Here is an 18,418-nt window from a genome sequence, read left to right on the forward strand (position 1 = left end):
TGGGTAGAGGGTATTGGAAGCCAAGTGGTCCAACTAGAGATGGTGCTCTTAAGGAATATACAATACAAGGGTGGAATATTCTCAGAACTTCTTCACTTAGCTTGGAAAGCCACCAAGGCTGAGTTTCCACAATTTTTTTTACATGAATATATTATCTCTCCAGTGTAGTCTCTTTCTCTAGTTGTCTACCAGGTCACCTCTACCAGGTGTCAAGTTCCATCTCACAGGCAGAGTCGTTTGCTGTTATCCAAACAGTCAATCCTCACCATGACTCCCCTTTTTATTTATTTGTTTTTAAGAGTTATTTTATTTATTTCTCCCTACCCCCTTGTTTTGCACTTGCTGTGTCTGTTCGTCTTTCTTGTTTCTTTTTTTATTATCTTTTTTTAAAGATACATAAATCACACAAAATGTTACAGTAAAAAATATACCCATATACCCCACTCCGTGCACTCATCCCACATCAACAACTTCTTTCATTAGTGTAGTACATTCATTGCATTTGATGAGTACATTTTGGAGTATTGCTACACAGCATGGATTATAGTTTATGTTGTAGTTTTTACTCTCCCAGTCTATTCAGTGGGTTATGGCAGGATATATAATGTCCTGCATCTGTCCCCGCAGTATCATTCAGGACAACACCAAGTCTCGAAAATGCCCCAATATCACACCTCCTTTTCATGTTCCCTCCCTTCAGCAACTCCCACGGCCACTGTCTCCACATCAATGAAATACTTTCTTCCATTGCTAGAGTCAGAATAATTCTATAGTAGAACACCAGTAAGTCCACTCTAATCCATACTTTATTCTTCCATCCTGAGGACCCTGGGATGGCAAAGTCCTCTCTACCTTTAAATGTAGAGGGGGCTTAGATCCCACATGTCTGATGGATGGAATTCTCCTGCTTGCAGTTGTAGACTCTCTCGGTTCCCTGGTGTCATCACCACCTCCCCGTTAGCTGACCTGGGTATGTCCAATAAACCGGAGAGTAGGTGTTGCAACTCTGCTGAGGCTCAGGGCTCAGTTGGCCCATATACAGTCCAGGGATTCAAGTTTCCTGAACATACACCAATCCCACACCTACCACAGGTTCAGTAAAAGTGACAGAAGAGGGATGCGTAGGGAGGTCACATCTGAGTCCAACTCCATCACACTTAGGAGCACAAATTACAAAGCAGGGCTCACTGGCAAGGCACTGAACTCCAGAGACATTTGCCATGACCTTAGGACCTGGGTGTCTGTGTAGCCCTCAGGAGCACCACTACCTGGGGTTGTATCTTCTTTGGCTGTCTCTGAGATCCTGCTGAGATGTGCATAAGCGTGACCCCTCTGGTGACCTCCTGACTCATTTTGAAGTCTCTTAGCCATATAAACTCACTTGTCTTTACCGCTCCCTCTTTTATTCCAGGTCTTTTTCTACTTGCATCACCAGCTGGTGCTTGGCAGTAATCCCTCAGCGCCAGGGAGGTTCATCCCCAGGAGTCATATTTCACACTGGGGGCAAGGAAATGGGTTTACATGCTGAGTTTGGCTTAGAGAGTGGCCACATTTGAGAAACATGGAGGCTCTTAGGAGGTAACTCTTAGGCACCCTGCAGCTCTAGGCTGAGTTCAAATTTCAAAGGCCCACCATTGGACCATCCTTCTTCTCTGGTTTTGTTTCTTTAGGAGGCAATGGGGGTGGAACCTGGACTTCTGATGTGGGAGGGAGCCACCTCTGCTCCCTGCTTTGTTGTGACTCTCTATTTTTACTCCCCAGGTCTCTTGGTGCATCATCTTGCTGGTTAGTTTGCTGTGCTTGCCCATTGCATCAGCTCGCTGTCTTCTTTCAGAGACACTGGGAACCTCTGCTCACTGCTTTGTTGTAGCTTTCATTATGTTTTTTTCTTCTTATGTCTCTTGTGTCAGCTTGCTATACCTGCCCGTAGCCCCAGCTTGCTGGCACTGGGATCCGAACCACCAACCTCCCATGTGGTAGGCAGGAGCCGAGCCACAGCCACTTCCCCCTATTTATGTTTTTTTGTTGTTTTTTTTGTTAAGAACCAATACCAAAGACAGTTCTTTATTGTATTTGTCATGGACATTTGCATGGGTATATCAATTTCAGGAGAAATTGGAATTTAAGAGTTTCCTGGGGAAGCAGACTTGGCCCAGTGGTTAGGGCATCCGTCTACCACATGGGAGGTCCGTGGTTCAAACCCTGGGCCTTCTTGACCCGTGTGGAGCTGGCCCATGCTCAGTGCTGATATGTACAAGGAGTGCCGTGCCACGCAGGGGTGTCCCCTGTGTAGGGGAGCCCCAGACACAAGGACTGCGCCCCATAAGGAGAGCCACCCAGTGTGAGAGAAAGTGCAGCCTGCCTAAAAATGGCACCGCACACACGGAGAGCTGACACAGCAAGATGATGCAACAAAAAGAAACACAGATTCCTGTGCTGCTGACAACAACAGAAGCGGACAAAGAAGATGATGCAGCAAATAGACATAGAGAACAGACAACCGGGGCGGGGGGAGGGGGGAAAGCGGAGAGAAATAAATAAATATATAAATCTTAAAAAAAAAAATTCAGTTGAGAAATCAGCATTAAAAAAAAAAGTTTCCTGCTTTTTTTTTTTTTTTTAAAGATTTTATTTTTATTTATTTAATTCCCTTCCCCTCCCCCGGGAGTCTGTTTTCTGTGTCTTTTTGCTGCGTCTTGTTTCTTTGTCCGCTTCTGTTGTCGTCAGCCGCACAGGAAGTGTGGGCGGCGCCATTCCTCTGCAGGCTGCTCCCTCCTTCGCGCTGGGCGGCTCTCCTTACAGGTGCACTCCTTGTGCATGGGGCTCCCCTATGCGGGGGACACCCCTGTGTGGCACAGCACTCCTTGTGCGCATCAGCACTGCGCATGGGCCAGCTCCACATGGGTCAAGGAGGCCCGGGGCTTGAACCGCAGACCTCCCATGTGGTAGACGGACGCCCTAACCACTGGGCCAAAGTCCGTTTTCCGAGTTTCCTGCTTAAAGACCTCGGTTCTGTCTCAAAATTACTTACAACTAAAATATATTTATCTTTAAAAATTTATTTTTTAAAAAAACTCGTATTTCAGAAGCTCTTTGGCACCCTGGCAAGAACAATGACAGAATCTAATGGGTGATACTAAACATGCCTGTCCCAGAAAGTTTCAGACTTTTCTTGGCGGTGTTGGTAAGAACGGCCGCCAGGTACTCAGTGCAAGTGGAGGATGTTCCAGCCACTCTGGTCCAGATGGTTAATGGTGTGTAATTTCTCATGGTCCAAATGGATGGTGGAATTCTGCCCCTGTCACAGACAGGTGACCAGCCTGAGGATATAGCCTCTTATCTCTTGGGCTGAGCAACTGCTGCCAGTGGAATCTCTCTGCCTGACCCACCGTTCTCCAGCACTCGCTTCTCTGAGACCTTACACGTCATGATGGGAGGCTGCAGTCTTCAATATCCTGCAGTGAGTCTGTGACCCAACTCTCGGATTAGCATGCGACCCGTGGCAGGCCCTGGGAAGGGTGGCCTGGCCTTCGGGGACCCCAGGCTCTTGCGGCGGCCGTGCAGGGGGACGCACCCTCCTCCCTGTGTGTCAACCTCTGCGGAAACGTCGCTCCAGAAATGAGGAAGGTGCTTGTCCCTTATTTCCCTTTACCAGCCACCACTAAGCCCACATACGAACACCCCTTACCCCCATGACGACAACTGCGGAAAAGGCCCCTATTTATGTTAACAGCACTTTTCTTCTAGGTATGTGAACTCCCAGCCTTGGTTTTTCTTTATCAAGTCAGCTGTCAACCCACTGAATGAACTGGGAGAGAGTTTAAACTCCAACATAAACTTTAATCCATGCTGTGTAATGATGCTCCAAAATGTACTCATCAAATACAATGAATGTACCACACTAATGAAAGAAGTTGTCAATGTGGGAGAAGTGGGGGGTGTGGGAATGGAGTATATGGGAACCTCATATATATATATATATATATATATTTTTAACCTGGGAGGGTGATTATAATAATTAAGAGATTGTGTGTTCAGAGCCATCAAGGATGCAAGGACAGAACAGGAGAGGCTGGGGAGGGAAGTGTTCCCAGGCAGGGGAATATCAGGCAAGAAGGCTCAGAGGCCGAGACCGTGGCGCACCTGAGGGAAATTCAGACCTCTGAGTGGCTTGGGAGAGGAGGCTGCCAGATTGTGCTATTGTTTAATAATTATTGTGACAACATGATTACTGAACAGAGCGGCCATTGACTGAGCACTTGCTGAGAGCCAGACTTGGGCCACAGCTGTTCTTGCCCAACCAGAGGGTAAGATGCAGAGCCCATGGGTGGGCATGTAATAATCACTGTGAAATATTAAATAGTGATCAACGCTTACTGAGCACAGATTTAGTATGCCAGGCACCAAGCTACTTGCTTTACATATATAAATATCTCCTCAGTTAATCCTGGAAACCGTGTGAAGTAGCTGCTATCACTGCAATTTAGGAAATGGAGGCTGAGAGTGGCCAAGTAACTTGCCTCCAGGTGGTCATCTAGGCCACCTGGGCGGCCGCTGCTTTGGGCCAGTGTGGGGGTGGGGGAGGCTCAAGCTGAGCACATTTAGGCCTGTGATAGGGGTGAATGGGCAGACTTTAAGCAGGGGAGCAGCAGGGCTGGGTGTTGTTGCTCCCGCCCCATGGAGAGCCATCCACAAAAGAGGGGGGCACAGCTTGAACTCCAGCTCAGCTCCTTGGGCCCAGACCCACCATGCAAACAAATTTAGGCTAAAACTAATTAGCAAAAGTTAATGAGATATTTTATGTAGGAAAGGAATGCCTTTGGGGGAGAGGGGGAAGCAAGCACACCTCTTACAATGGTTAACAGAATTTTTTGCAACGGCATCGTGGGTTGCCTGAACACTCACCACACCAGATTACAGGAATTTTCTACAAGAGGGACCTGGCAGTCCCGATTGGGTGCCCAGACCCACGACTTGAGTGCCTAAAGGAGCTCAGCTCAGCCCCTAGGAGCTCAAGTACCTCTGGTTACTTGTGAGGCTACAGGAGGCACGCATCAGAGTCGCCCCCCCCCCCCCCATTTTACAGATGGGAAAACCAAGACTCAGGGAGGTCTTGGGACTTGCTTGTTGACCTGAAACCCCAAGATGCCTGGTGATGGTTTCCCTAGTGTAGGAGTCAATGGACCTGAGGGTATCGGGAATGAAAGACAAAGAAAGATTGGGTTCAGGGGATCTGCGAGCATTGAACCTCAAGCTCATCAGACAAGTTTATTAATCTCAGGGGCTTCTTTATATACCCCCAAGCAACCGTGAGAACCAGCAACTATTCTAGCTAACTATTCCCATTACCTCATTCTAAATAACACAGTGCATAGTGGATAAGATAGTTAACAAAGCTCATAATGTTCTATTATATCACTGAAACAAATATACTCATTAATCTTGTTGCCCAGGTTACTTGAATTATCAAGTCTGGGTTCTGCTGGAATGTTATGTTTCCCAGAGAGATTAGCCACCTGCACGTATATCTCTAGGGACAGCATGACCCAGTGGTCAGAAAGTAACTTGCTTCCATGGAAACAACATGCCTTTGTTTCCCACATTTCCCCCTTTTTGTTTTAGTCAGGGTGCCTGTGCCTGTCTTAGGTTGCCCTCCTCTGAGAGTCTTACCCGTCATTGACTACTAGCCAAGCGCTCTGACCATGGGGAACTATATCAGATTTTTTGCAAGTACCAAATTATTAGCTTGTCCCATTGCATCAACATGGTGCAGTCTTCGGCATACTTCTCATCCCAGGCAAGCGACAACAATGAGCAACAAGATTAATACACAAAATCCTATTCCTAATGCTGATAAAAAATATTGAGACTTCCACCAATCTACTGGATTAAACTTATTAAAATGAGAAATTAAATCATTAAAGATACCCTTATCTTCAGCTACATAAATCTGATTATGAGACATTTCTAATATCTTTTTCTGTAATTCTTCTATTTCTAATGACATATTACTTTTATGACCTATCAAATGATTTTTAATCTTTTCCCAATCAAACATAGAATTATTATAAGCAAGTGGAGTAATACAAAAGTTACTTTCATTCCAATCACATTTCAATCCCCTTAAGTTTAAATTATACAATTGATCTCCAATATGCAAAACAGCTGATTCTAAATTATTAACTCTACTGTTTAATTCTCCATCAATATATTCTCTTTTTTTTAAAGATTCATTTATTTTATTTCTCTCCCCTCCCTCCCCTGCCCATTTGTCTGTTCTCTGTGTCTATTTGCTGTGTGTGTTCTTCTTTGCTTCTGTTGTTGTCAGTGGCATGGGAATCTGTTTCTTTTTGTTGCGTCATCTTGTTGTGTCAGCTCTCCATGTGTGCAGTTCCACTCCTGGGCAGGCTGCGCTTTTTTCGCGCTGGGCAGCTCTCCTTGCGGGGCATGCTCCTTGCATGTGGGGCTCCCCTACACGGGGACACCCCTGAGTGGAAGGGCACTCCTTGTGCGCATCAGCACTGTGCATGGACCAGCTCCACACGGGTCAAGGAGGCCCGGGGTTTGAACCGCGGACCTCCCATGTGGTAGACGGATGCCCTAACTACTGGGCCAAGTCCACTTCCCTCAATATATTCTTGACTATGCCATAAGTCACTAGCATTCTTATGCCATTCATGCACGTATTGTTGAGTCTGCACCATCTCATGCAAGGCCACTGTAGCTGTAGCAGCAGCTGCAATGACACCAATCAGTCCTAATATGCCAGCTACTAGCAGTCCCACAAATCACCACGAGTGCTTCAGGATTTCTTGAGCCATATGGAACAGCAGTTGACTCTCAGGTGACAATTGCCAAATTTGGTTCAGTCGCACTAGGATCCAAACTCCCCACCACCTTCGAGCCATTGTAATGAAATCTCCATTCTGTAAAATATTCTTAGACAAATAAGTATGCAAGGCTCACTTTTATAAAATAGAGCATTCTCAGTTATAGTCAATTTTCCAACCACAAACACATAAGGATCTCTTACACACACCTGAAGATGATGAATTTGATTTAAATGCAGATATTGACCATTCTTACTATTATTCCCAATCCATTCTATAGTAGGAGCTATTCCTAGAAAAACTTTCCACAAATTCTTTTGTTTATGTATAGATGTAATATCACACCATGGAGAAGGGATCCATTTCCCTTTCTGTTTCCAAGCATTATTATTTTTAGTAAAAATTATTTTTTGTTGTCCTTTACTATTTAGATCATGCCAAATAAATCTGTCATTATATTCAATGGGACTCCCCATAGGGGCACTTTCCCACACTATTCCATAGGAATCATTAAAAATGACAGATCCTCTTCCTATATGGCACTCTTGCCATCCTTCTTTATCTCTACTGTCTTTTTGCAGACAATCATAAGTAGGATTTTTGGTCTTGAATAAATTGGAAGAGGGAAATAAAGTCACAATAAACTAAGTATTATTATTTTTGAAGATAATTATGGCCCAATTTTTAACATACATACAGGAAGGATGGTTACCAATGCATAAGGGTCAATAATCAAATGGTAATACGAGATTATCGATTCTTTGTCCTTCCTCATAGGGTTTAATTGGCAATCTATCATCAATTGGCCCAGGGAATATATGGGTCTTATTCAGATATATATGAAAGAATGGATCTTTCCAGGTTAACACTTTAAGTAATGGGGGGTTAGGTATATAGGCCTAATAAGTGTAATTACGGGCAGCTTCCTCATTACTTACGATCACCATCATCAAAAGTTGCAGGAGACCCCATCTCTTCATTCCAGGGTTTAATCCTCTTCGCAAGTAGCCACATTTGTTCTCCATTTTCTGAAATAAGAGCATAGCCTCGCCCCCTTACTTTAATCCTGCCTTTTTTCCATTCATTGCTTAAAATATCTTTCCAGAATATTGGTTGATCTTCATTTCCTGCATCCACTGCAGATATTTGACATTTTCCAAAGTGACATTCCACAGGTGTCAATAAATTATAAACATTAAGAAAATTTTAAAGTAAATAAAGCTTTTGCCAATTGATCTTTTAGTGTTATAATACCATCATCTCCCCCTTTTTGTTTTAAAAGCATAGTTTTTAGGGTATGATGGCTGCGTTCAACAATGGCTTGACCTGTAGGATTATAAAGAATGCCAGCAACATGTTCAATACCATATTTTAAACAAAAAGATTCAAAGGATTTACTAATGTAAGAAGGTCCATTATCAGTTTTAATTTTCAGAGGGCATCCCTTTACAGCAAAAGCAGACCAGAGGTGTGAGTGAACATGATGAAACCATTCCCCACTTTGAGCAGTAGCCCACATGAAATGAGAATAAGTGTCAATATAAACATGAACATATTGTAGTTTACCAAAGGATGGTATGTGAGTAACATCCATCTACCATAATTGATTAGGAGTCAGGCCTCTGGGATTAGTTCCAGCCTGAAAAGGCACCGCTGTTAGTGGTCCACAAGTAGGACAAGTGTGAATAATTTCTTGTGCCTGTAGTCTTGTTAACTTTTGATATTTATTTTGCAGGCCTTTAGCATTAATGTGAGTTACAGCATGGTAATCATGAGCACCTTGTAAACACCCTACTAATAAATCAGCTTGAGCACTATTTGCTGTCATAGGACCAGGCAAAGAGGTATGAGAGCATATATGAGTAATGTAAATAGGATGCTGTCTTAACCTGATGAGATGTTGCAAGTCAGTGAAAAGTTGAGATAACTCACCAGTAACAAAGATATGAGCTGTTTCAATATGTTTGACAGTAAGACATACATATTCAGAGTCAGAGACAATGTTCAAGGGCTCTCAAAACATTTGTAAAACCTTAATGATGGCTGAAAGCTCTGTGCATTGACCAGATGAATAAGGAGTTTGCCAAACCTGTTCTTTTTGAGAAGTAACGTATGCTGCTTTTTTATTACTATCAGTAAATACTGTTCAAGATGGTTGGGCTATGCACATAGCCCTGAAAAGCACTGCAAAAGTTTATTGTTGGGTTTTTTTATAGATAGAGGAATGCAGCTGGCTTGATTTGTCTAAGAAGATGCTAAAGAAAGTCTTAGCAAGTTTTAAAACAAAGTGATAGCAATAGAGCTGGACATTAACTTTTTGCAACAAACTAGCAGTGTTTGGGATTGCTGCTTACTACAGAGTTGTCACTTTAATCTATGATAAGAGGTTGTTTCTGTGACACATACTCTTTTATAACAATTAAAACCATAATTAACCACATTGTACTTTTCTTTAATATTATGTCGAAATATTGGTAACTTTATATACTCTTAAGCATTTATAGAAACCTTTTACTCATACAACTTTAATTAACAGAGGGTTAAAGGAAAGAAAAAACTTGTTAATTTTATAACACTTAAAACACCTTTTATTCAACTTACAACATATTAAATGAACTTAACTATTTAATTTTTCTTTCAAGGTAAAAGAACAAATCTTTTATAATTAATTTGGAATAAAGGCTTCTTTTCAGGATTTGATTTTGAGAAAGCAATTTTGAACATTATGTTCCTTTAAAAGAGATAAGACTTTTCCTTCTTGGAACACGGAGGAAATGATAAGGTTAGAGCACAAGAAGCTATTTTGATAAAACAGACTTTCTTTGTATACTGATTATTGAGGATAAAAACTTTTATCAAAACAGATTACTGATTTGAGAGGCTTTGAGAAAGAACAAAATTTTAACTTTGCGTTAGTATACTACTTGATATTAAAGCTTTTAAAATTTTATAGATAGACCCATCAAATCTTATTCAACTTTAACCATAAAAATTCCTTTTCCACGAAACTTCTGCACTTCCAGTATTCGTGCAGGTTTTGTTCCATATTTTACTCTTTCTTAATAACCAATCATTTTATCTTAGGACAAAATCATCTCCTGTTTCCTTAATAATAAAAACACATTTCATGTAGCCCACATACAAAGTTATCAAGCAAACTTCTTATAACATAATACCATTAACACTAAACAAGCTTGTTAAAATAATAAACTTTTCTTTACTTTAAATACTTAGTAGCATGCAATATCAGAAACAGTTTCCTAGAAGCAAGTTGTCAAGGGAGGCTGGCTGCAGCCAAGCTTTCCTGTTATAAAATTACCTTTTATTATTATTATCATTATTATTAATTCAGATTTGTTTAATAATGACCTTTTGGAATTAGCCACCTAAACACTTTAATTTAAACAATGCTTCATAAGACTTTTTATAATTATTTATAACCATATAGACTATAATTATATTATTTTAAGACAAATTTTACCTTTACAGAACACATTTCTTTACTTAAAGTTACCACAATACTTTCTACAACTTGCAACATGTATTTAAGTTCCAAGAGTTTATGAAAATTAGTCATCCTACTTTAGGACAAAACACACCTTTTTGCAAAAATGTATTAAATTTCAATTAGCATTCTCACAAACTTTTAACCTTTTTAATATTCATTTAAGTTTTACATCCTTCATATTATCCTGTGAAGAAAAATAAGTTATTCCTTTCAATCTAGGCAAAAACAACTTTTTATAAAAAGACCTATCGTAATTTTGTTAATCAAGACTCACAATTTTTATCATTGTAGAGATCTTATTAACATTTAAACTTAAGTATTAATATAAGCACTTATTTAATTTTTTGGCCATTTGAATAGAGCTCTTTTATAAATTTTTATTAATTTATATTACCATCCAGAGGTATCAAAATATACACTGACATTGAACGATCAGACAAACACAGAACAATCACAACAGAGAACAGAAACATAGTTTACAATTAACTCATAATTCTTACTTTCTTGGTATAGCTGCTTTTAAGCTCTCCATTATATTACATTTTAAATATCACTTCTTAAGATTTCTTCTGGAATCCATGTTGCCTGTAACATGCAAGCTTGTGCTTGGAAACATTTTTATTAGTTATCAGCAATCAGTTAAGATGACTTGAGACAGACCATTAACACACATTTTTGGATTATTACTCTGTAAGACTATACTGAGACTTGAAGTTCAGGAGTAAACTATTGATTTAAAACTGAAAATTCCTTTTTAAACCTTGATAAAAATTTTGTACTAATTTTAATATCTTGTTTAAATAAGCCCAATTAGAATTAGCATGGAAATAAAACAGAACACCAATGTTGCCATGTTTTCCTCTTTTTCCAGTGTCTTAATTCTATTAACCCCCACTAGCCCACAGCTACATTGTCATGTAGACAGCAGGGGGTTTGCAGAGTTGCTGCCAGAACAGTTTCCTTATCTTAGTTAACACTTTAACAGAGAGTTTTCTTACAAGCCTGATTTCACTAACAAGGACATTATTTAGTACCTTTGCCCGTTTTGAATCTTTCAATAGTTTAAAAGTTTTTGGCTCAGGATGAAACTTGACACCCCCTTGCAGATTCTTTGTATCTGGTGGTATCGCATGTAATGTTACTGGGAAAGCAGATAATAATAGTTTAACATAAGGCAAAGCATCGGCAACATCTGAAAACATTTTTAATTTAGGCTTAGTAACAGAAGGCAATTCAGTAGGTGCAGAGAGTTGTACTGGCTACACAGAAGATATTTCATTAAGACACTTCACTGAGCTTTTATTGATGAAAGGGTTAATATCAGGATGAGGGGGAAAAACATGATGGTTCCCCATTTGCCTCAACCTCCTGTTTTTGTTCCAATTTACTTTCTTTCATTTTAAATTTACTTATGGGCTTAGAAAATATAGTAATTTCATCTTTCTCTCCTTCTTCAGACTGTAAAGGATCTAAGGCGGCAGCAATTTGCTGGCACAAAGCCCACAAAGATAAAGGAATGGATTCCCCTCTTTGATAGACTCTTCATAAAGCTTTCATTACACATTTCCACTGTTTCAAATTTAAAACATTACACCCCTGAGGCTGAAACCAGTAACAATGTTTCCAAACTAAGGCAAAAAGCTCAAGTAAATCTGCTGTTTTTATTGTGATGCCAACTGTATGTAAAAGCATTTTTAAAACTTGTGAATATTCTTCCAAGCGTCCTGGCTGATTACCCGTACCCTGATGCTAGCAGAAACAATATTAAAATATATTTATACACGGCAATGCCAAACCCGGGTTACTACTGACTGATTCTCTTACCTTAAAGAAGGCTTTTCTGTTTCTATGTTCCCGATACTGTCGTGGAAGAATCTCTGCTGAAGTTATTGCCTCGGGCCCCATGTTTATTTATTTATTTTTTTGGTTTAGAATCATTTTTAATGACAGTCATGAAAGTATACCTTCTATGATGTGAAGTATTATGATAAACAAAAGTAATTTTCCTTGCAAATGTTATTTCAATGCAATTTAAAATAGATATATTAAACATTAAAGCATAAAAACATAACCAAGCTCAATACATTTGAATGTATATACACACGTAATATATAGAATAAAATGTATAGAATAAAACTGGACAAATAAAAATGAAACCTATTTCCCTAAAAGTTGATCTTAAAAAGTTTCAGGTAATGAGTAATTGAAGGAACCCAAGAGACATTGTCTGACATTTCTTTTTCTTTCTCCAAATTCTACTCAATTTATTCATTTTTAAAAAATATATTACATTAAAAAAATATGAGGTCCCCATTCGCCCCCACCGCCCCCACTCCACCACTCCCCCCCCCAATAACACTCTCCCCCATCATCATGTCACATCCATTGCGTCTGGTGAGTACATCTCCAGGCATTGCTGCACCCCATGTCCCGTGTTCCACACCATAGCCCACACTTTCCCACGTTCCATCCAGTGGGCCATGGGAGGACATACAACATCAGGCAATTGCCCCTGGGGCACCACCCAGGACAACTCCAAGTCCCGAGAATGCCTCCACATCTCTTCTCTTCCTCCCCTTCCCCGCACCCAGCAGCCACCATGGCCACTTTTTCCACACCAATGCCACATTTTCTCGATTATTAACCACAATAGTTCATGAATAGAATATCATTAAGTCCACTCTGATCCTTACTGTATTCCTCCTTCCTGTGGACCTTGGCTTGGTTGTGTCCATTCCACATCTATGTCAAGAGGGGGTTTAGATTCCACAAGGATATTGGATGCAATCCTCCTGCTTTCAGTTGTAGGCACTCTAGGCTCCATGGTGTGGTGGTTGACATTCTTCAACTCCATGTTAGCTGAGTGGAGTAAGTCCAATAAATCAGAGTGTAGGAGCTGAAGTCTGTTGAGGTCAGGGCCTGGCTATCATATTGTCAGTCCAGAGATTCAAATCCCCTAGATATATCTTAAACCCCAGCACCAACTACAATTCCAGTAAAGTAGCATGAAAGGCTTGTGAAAAGAGATCCCATCTGAGTCCAGCTCCATCATGCAGAAATACCAGCTCCAAAGAAGGGCCAACTGACATGGCAGTGAACCCCATCTGCCATGACAATAGAACCTGTGGGTCTCTTTAGCCCTCAAAAGGACCAATACCTGGGGTTGTATCTACTTTATCTGTCTCTGAGACTCTGCTCAGGTGTGCATAAGGGCAATCCTTCTGACAACCTCCAGACTCTTTTTTAGAGACTCATAGCCATATAAACTCATTTGTCCTTTCCATTTCCCCCTTACTTTAGGTCAAACAGCATTTTTAACTCCTGTTATTATCTGTAGACAGGGATATTCTGCTGGTCCACGTTGAACCTTTAATTCAAGGTCATTTTCTCATTGCATCATCAGCTGGTACTTGGTAGTGATCCCTCAGTGCCAGAGAGGCTCATCCCCGGGTGTCATGTCCCATGCTGGGGGGAAGACATTGCATTTACATGCTGAGTTTGGCTTCGAGACTGGGCCCCATGTTTAGGCGCCACTTGTAGGAGTCAATGGACCCAAGGGTATCGGGAATGAAAGACAAAGAAAGATTGGGTTCAGGGGATCTGCGAGCATTGAAGCCTCAAGCTCATCAGACAAGTTTATTAATCTCAGGGGCTTCTTTATATACCCCAAGCAATTGTGAGAACCAGCAACTATTCTAGCTAACTATTCCCATTACCTCATTCTAAATAACACAGTGCACAGTGGATAAGATAGTTAACAAAGCTCATAATGTTCTATTATATCATTGAAACAAATATACTCATTAATCTTGTTGCCCAGGTCACTTGAATTATCAAGTCTGGGTTCTGCTGGAATGTTATGTTTCCCAGAGAGATTAGCCACCTGCACATATATCTCTAGGGACAGCATGACCCAGTGGTCAGAAAGTAACTTGCTTCCATGGAAACAATATGCCTTTGTTTCCCACACCCTAGGACAGGCTGGAGGTAGTTCTGCTCCCTTCTCCTGACCTAGCAAAGTGCACACGAGTGTAGCTGGCCCAAGTGGTGCACCAACAACCTGAGGATCTGTGCTCACCAGGGAGCAGCCCCGGGAGCAGGAGGCCCCTGCGCTGCCTTTTCAGGCGGGGAAGCCCCCAGCCTCCACTCTTCCGAATTCCCTCCCAGGCCCACCGGCACTGCACCCAGCAGCAGGAAAAAGGCAAAGGGAGGAGCTGAACACACTGTGGGTGGGTTGCGTGGATGCCAAAGTTCAAAACAGAACAAAAAAGACAAATCGATGCACTCAGCACAAAGTTCAAAAGGGCTTCCTGCCTGGAACCTGAGGTCATGGGTTCTAACTCCCTAGTATCAACCCCAGCCAGGGGTGCCCAGCTACTCCCCTACCCCTTGCCAATGCCAGCCTGGCACCAGCAGGAAGTGGGAGCCTGGAGGCCTTGGCATTCCTGGCACCTGGCTTCGGCTGGACAGGGCTCCCGATGACCTCACTCCCTCACTCCACACAACCAGTTGAGCCTCTGGGGCTCCATATTCGACCTCTAAATGGAACTGTGCCCTTTTTCTGTCCAGGGAGGCTCCGGCTGGCACCCCAGCACCCTGGCTAAACGCTGCCACCAGGAAGAGAACTTGTGCAAGCTCGTCAGGTCCTGGGGGAGCCCGGGTCCTGCACTTCATTGTCTGCACCCCGAGCCTCCCTGTTTCCCTCCCTGGGGACAGGAGGCTCGGATCAAGAAGGCCTGTTTTGCCAGCCGCCCCTTCTGCAGCTGATACAAACTGGGATCATTTGGGGCAATGCCAAACAAGAGCAAAAAACAACCAATGAGCTAGTGGTTCCGGGACAGGAGGGAGCCAGGCCAAGCGCGGTGAGCCCACCTGCTGCAGCGCGTACCTCTTATATTTTTTAATGTAACATTTTGTGTGTTCTATGTATCCTAAAAAAAAAAAGTAGTATTGATTGAGTACAACATCTCACCCTTCTGGATTAAACCATGGTTTATTTTCTGCCAGAAGCTCTACAAGAACTTTCCACTTCAAAAACCCATGTGCAGGGAAATGGACATGACTCAACTGATAGAGCTTCCGTCTACCATATGGAGGGTCCAGGGTTCAATCCCCAGGGCCTCCTGACCTGTGGGGTGCCCCTGTGTAGGGGTGTCCCATACGAAAGAGTACACCCTGCAAGGAGAGCTGCCCTGTGTGGAAAAAGTGCAGCCCACCCAGGAGTGGTGCCACACACACGGAGAGCTGATGCAGCAAGATGATGCAATAGAAAAAGAGGCACAGTTTCCCAGTGCTGTCAGATAAGAATACACAGAGAATGGACACAGACAGTAGACATTGGGGCAGAAGTGGGAAGGAAGGCAAGAGAAATAAAATAAATCTTTAAAAAAAAACAAAAACAAAACCCATGTGCAGTCCCTATAATGTGCTTGCCCCACAAATGTTAGAGTTATTATCTTCATGTAATTTTGATCAAGCCTTAGTCCTACCAAAACTTTTCAACAATTTCATGAATTTGAAGTTATTGTTTTTCAGTATTTCTCTCCAGGGTTTTAATTAATTTTGTTTTGTTTTGTTTTGTCTTTTATTTATTTATTTATTTATTTATTTATTTATTTATTTATTTATTTATTTTGTTCTCCTCGGGTTTTAGATCTGAGAGATATATGCAACATAATTCATGCATGGATAAACGTAGCTTGGAAAAGCAAATGACTTGGGTCAAAGGACTCAGGATTCAGACTCCTGGGAACTAGGCTGTAGTGTCATATCTTCCACCACCATCTCTGGGTCTAGCAAATTGCTTACTGTCCTGTGCCTCCCCGGGTCTATATCCCTTATGGAGAGGAGGAGTGGTAGAGCCCATAATCAAAGGGTCTTAACATGAGACTGACCCACAACTGTAAGGAATTCAGAAGAATGTACCAGAACATCTTTACTCTGCTGGAGTAGTTTCTGTCATCAATAATGAAACCACAGTGAACTAGAGATTCAGGGAGGCTTCTCTCTTCTGTTCAATTTCTCCCTTCATGTGTGAAAGGGGCCGCTAAGTTCGTGATCTTCCAAACACCCCACCTTGCCTTCCCCTCTGGATTGGCAGAGAAATCTCACTCCTGGACATAATCTTTTTCTTCTGTCTGGATGGGCTAATGACTTAAACATGGAAAACTATGAAGGAACTATGGGAGAATAATTTTACAACCATTGAAGCAGGGGAAATATTAAAATGAGCAAGATATTAAAATTAAAAGCCATAGAAGGAAAGATAGAAAATTTAATTGCTTCCCAATTAAAAACTTAATTCTTTTGAAAGACACCAAAAATAAAGTTGGAAGACCTGGAAGAAGGAATTCTCAATATGTATAATAGATAAGCAAAGGATATGAATTGGACGTCCTCAAAAGAGAAAGCTTGAATGACCAAGTAACATGAAACATGTTCAACTTCATGAGCAATTTGGGAAATGCAAAATTAAAAAAAAGATACTCCCCCCCCATAAGATCAGCCTACCAGGTATCAAGGCACACTATATTGTGCTATAATAATGAAAATTATTTGGCATTTGATATACAAACTGACAGCTTCTAGAGAAAGAGCTGATAAATCTCCAAGCATTTTATGATAAAGGTAGCGTTTCAAATAGAGAAGGGAACAATAAACTGTTCAGTAAATTATTTGGGAATTGGTTATCTATTTGGGGGAAAAAAACATTTTAAACTTTATTCCCCCCACTCCTGCCATCCTATAAACAAATACACAGATAATGCAGTATCACAGGATTTAGAGAATTAGTATCTCTAATGGGCATGAGTTGAGATGTAGGGGAAAAAAACCAAAACACACTTTCTCAGGATCAGAGGAAAGGGGGAAAGCATTCTAAACAAAAGCAAAGTTAATATGAAGAGAGCTTTGTGTTTAGAGAATTAGGAGCAGTTTGTGGCTACTAGAAGGAAAATGGTGAAATAGAGTGAAGAAAGATGAGGCTGGAAAGATAGGGCCTGGAATACGAAAGGTATTAGGTATGAAACAGGCAGGCAAGAGTCTTCCCTTTTTTCCACTAAAAAGCTTTCACATACCTGCCTGCTTTTAATTTGCCAAATGCAAGTGATGGAAGCTGACTTCCTTGCTACAGCAACCTGTGAATAAATAGCCTTTGTTCTCATTTGGGTGTTTATTTCCAGATCAGAGAAGATGAAAGGCAGTATAATGGGAATCGAGAAAAGATACATGATTCGATTGCAGTATTCAATAAATATTTGAGGGTCCATTTGGTGTCAGGTGCTGTGAGATAAAACTGAGAGAAAGACCCATGTGGTCCCTAGCTCTTAGGATAGGTACAGTGTAGTTCAGATGGCAGGCAAAGCAATAGAAATGTGATTTCTAACTTGCCTAACTTTTAAAATACAAGTACCTGTGTTATCCTTAAAGTATGTGATCCCATATTAGGGGTTGCCAGCAGAAATGTCTTCAGGGCATCTGATTAACACATGAATGAAGAGGACAAGGATAATCCAATAAGGTGTGGTGGCATGTGGGGAAAGCAGTTTTGTCCTGACCGAAAAATCTTCCATTTCAAATAATGAGGGTGGTGTGATGAGGAGGAGGATAAATAAGCTTTATCCAAGAATTTGAAGAATTTGGCCCTGTAGGAAATGTTTTTTTAATACGTACTTGGGAAGTGGTTAGTTTAGGGGTGGCACAAAGTAAAAACTCAATAAATGTTAGCTGTTGTTCTTACTATTATTAAAGTTCAGTGAGCTAGGTGCTGTGATGTGGGAAGAAGAGGCAGGCAAAGGGCTGACAAAACTCTGAGAAAATACAAATTCATTGGGCAAATGCCATGAAATTTCAAGGAAACCCACTGAGCTAAAAGCCAATTTGCTGAATTGCCAATTTGGCAAATTCACCAAATTTATGGACTGTTGCTTTAATACTTCAATAGGGATGTTAAATAGCTTTTCCAGACATGTATGTCTTATAAAATGTTGACCTTTTGGAATTTCTAAAGGATTCTTTGGCCTTTTTCTCAGGTAGGATATTACATTAGTATTAGAGATGGCTATGGAAAAACTAACCCTAT

General features: G+C 41.2%; 1 long non-coding RNA gene across 1 annotated transcript in view; it reads left to right on the forward strand.

Annotated features, from left to right (window-relative positions):
- The window catches only part of LOC111762178 (uncharacterized), a 42,462-nt gene that overhangs the window by 1,177 nt on the left and 22,867 nt on the right, over positions 1–18,418 (forward strand). The window lies entirely within an intron of this gene.

The sequence above is a fragment of the Dasypus novemcinctus genome, chromosome 6, assembly GCF_030445035.2.
Source record: "Dasypus novemcinctus isolate mDasNov1 chromosome 6, mDasNov1.1.hap2, whole genome shotgun sequence".
In the NCBI taxonomy this organism is placed as follows: Eukaryota; Metazoa; Chordata; class Mammalia; order Cingulata; family Dasypodidae; genus Dasypus; species Dasypus novemcinctus.